This window comes from Primulina eburnea, chromosome 2, assembly GCF_022965805.1.
Source record: "Primulina eburnea isolate SZY01 chromosome 2, ASM2296580v1, whole genome shotgun sequence".
Lineage (NCBI taxonomy): Eukaryota > Viridiplantae > Streptophyta > Magnoliopsida > Lamiales > Gesneriaceae > Primulina > Primulina eburnea.
In genome coordinates, this window is record NC_133102.1 from 25,275,931 (window position 1) to 25,279,066 (window position 3,136).

A 3,136-nucleotide genomic window follows, 5' to 3' on the forward strand; every position below is an offset into this window, starting at 1 on the left:
GCCTAGGACTATTGTTTCTGGTCGCGATGTTATATTCTTGAGTTACTTTTGGAAGACTTTATGGGCTAAACTTGACACAATATTGTTGTTTTCTACTACTTGTCATCCTCAAACGGATGAACAAACTGAAATTGTCAATAGAACTTTGGGAACACTTTTGCGTGCTATTCTTAAGAAGAACTTGGATTGACATTTCTATGGACTTTATTTTGGGGTTGCCTAGGACTAAAAGGAGAGGGATTTTATTTTTGTTGTTGTAGATAGATTCTCAAAGATGGCACATTTTATAGCTTGTCATAAACCGAAGATGCTTCAAACATCGCGGATTTGTTCTTTAGAGAAGTCGCTAGGTTGCATGGCATGCCTAGGACTATTGTTTCTGGTCGCGATGTTAAATTCTTGAGTTACTTTTGGAAGACTTTATGGGCTAAACTTGGCACAATATTGTTGTTTTCTACTACTTGTCATCCTCAAACGGATGAACAAACTGAAGTTGTCAATAGAATTTTGAAAACACTTTTGCGTGCTATTCTTAAGAAGAACTTGGACTGACATTTCTATGGACTTTATTTTGGGGTTGCCTAGGACTAAGAAGGAGAAGGATTTTATTTTTGTTGTTGTAGATAGATTCTCAAAGATGGCACATTTTATAACTTGTCATAAACCGAAGATGCTTCAAACATTGCGGATTTGTTCAATAGAGAAGTTGTTAGGTTGCATGGCATGCCTAGGACTATTGTTTCTGGTCGCGATGTTAAATTCTTGAGTTAATTTTGGAAGACTTTATGGGCTAAACTTGGCACAATATTGTTGTTTTCTACTACTTGTCATCCTCAAACGGATGGACAAACTGAAGTTGTCAATAGAACTTTGGGAACACTTTTGCGTGCTATTCTTAAAAAGATCTTGGATTGAAATTTCTATGGACTTTATTTCGGGGTTGCCTAGGACTAAGAAGAGGAGGGATTCTATTTTTATTGTTGTGGATAGATTCTCTAAGATGGCACATTTTATAGTTGTCATAAAACCGATGATGCTTCAAACATTGCGGATTTGTTCAATAGAGAAGTCGTTAGGTTGCATGGCATGCCTAGGACTATTGTTTTTGGTCGCGATGTTATATTATTGAGTTACTTTTGGAAGACTTTATGGGCTAAACTTGGCACAATAATGTTGTTTTCTACTACTTGTCATCCTCTAACGGATGAACAAACTGAAATTGTCAATAGAACTTTGGGAATACTTTTGCGTGCTATTCTTAAGAAGAACTTGGATTGACATTTCTATGAACTTTATTTTGGGGTTGCCTAGGACTAAGAAGGAGAGGGATTTTATTTTTGTTGTTGTAGATAGATTCTCAAAGATGGCACATTTTATAGCTTGTCATAAACCGAAGATGCTTCAAACATCGCAGATTTGTTCTTCAGAGAAGTCGTTAGGTTGCATGGCATGCCTAGGACTATTGTTTCTGGTCGCGATGTTAAATTCTTGAGTTACTTTTGGAAGAATTTATGGGCTAAACTTGGCACAATATTGTTGTTTTCTACTACTTGTCATCCTCAAACGGATGAACAAACTGAAGTTGTCAATAGAACTTTGAAAACACTTTTGCGTGCTATTCTTAAGAAGAACTTGGATTGACATTTCTATGGACTTTATTTTGGGGTTGCCTAGGACTAAGAAGGAGAAGGATTTTATTTTTGTTGTTGTAGATAGATTCTCAAAGATGGCACATTTTATAGCTTGTCATAAACCGAAAATGCTTCAAACATTGCGGATTTGTTCTTCAGAGAGGTCGTTAGGTTGCATGGCATGCCTAGGACTATTGTTTCTGGTCGCGATGTTAAATTCTTGAGTTACTTTTGGAAGACTTTATGGGCTAAACTTGGCACAAAATTGTTGTTTTCTAATACTTGTCAACCTCAAACAGATGGACAAACTGAAGTTGTCAATAGAACTTTATGAACACCTTTGCGTGCTATTCTTAAAAAGAACTTGGATCGACATTTCAATGGACTTTATTTTAGGGTTGTCTATAACTAAGAAGGGGAGGGATTCTATTTTGGAAGACTTTATGGGCTAAACTTGGCACAAAATTGTTGTTTTCTACTACTTGTCATCCTCAAACGGATGGACAAACTGAAGTTGTCAATAGAACTTTGGGAACACTTTTGCGTGCTATTCTTAAAAAGAACTTTGATTTACATTTCTATGGACTTTATTTTGGGGTTGCCTAGGACTAAGAAGCGGAGGGATTCTATATTAATTGGTGTGGATAGATTCTCTAAGATGACACATTTTATAGCTTGTCATAAAACCGATATTGCTTCAAACATTGCGGATTTGTTCTTTAGAGAAGTCGTTAGGTTGCATGGCATGCCTAGGACTATTTTTTCTGGTCGCGATGTTAAATTCTTGAGTTACTTTTGGAAGACTTTATGGGCTAAACTTGGCACAATATTGTTGTTTTCTACTACTTGTCATCCTCAAACGGACGGACAAACTGAAGTTGTCAATAAAACATTGGGAACACTTTTGCGTGCTATTCTTAAAAAGAACTTGGATTGACATTTCTATGGACTTTATTTTGGGGTTGCCTAGGACTAAGAAGGGGAGGGATTCTATTTTTATTGTTGTGGATAGATTCTCTAAGATGGAACATTTTATAGCTTGTCATAAAACCGATGATGCTTCAAACATTTCGGATTTGTTCTTTAGAGAAGTCGTTAGGTTGCATGGTATGCCTAGGACTATTGTTTCTGGTCGCGATGTTAAATTCTTGAGTTACTTTTGGAAGACTTTATGGGCTAAACTTGGCACAATATTATTGTTTTCTACTACTTGTCATCCTCAAACGGATGAACAAACTGAAGTCGTCAATAGAACTTTGGGAACCCTTTTGCGTGCTATTCTAAAGAAGAACTGTAAGGCCCGAGAAATTTATTATGTTAATCTGAAATGATTTGACGATGATGAAAGCGGACCGGTTACGGTGGCCGGAAACGCAACGGAAGCAAAAATTCGAAATTTACAAGCAAAATTTCGGCCACCCCATATAAAAATCTTGTGTAATATTTACAAAACAAAAACATTCATAGGATGTTAAAGAAATGTACCTATCAACTTTAAAAAGTTG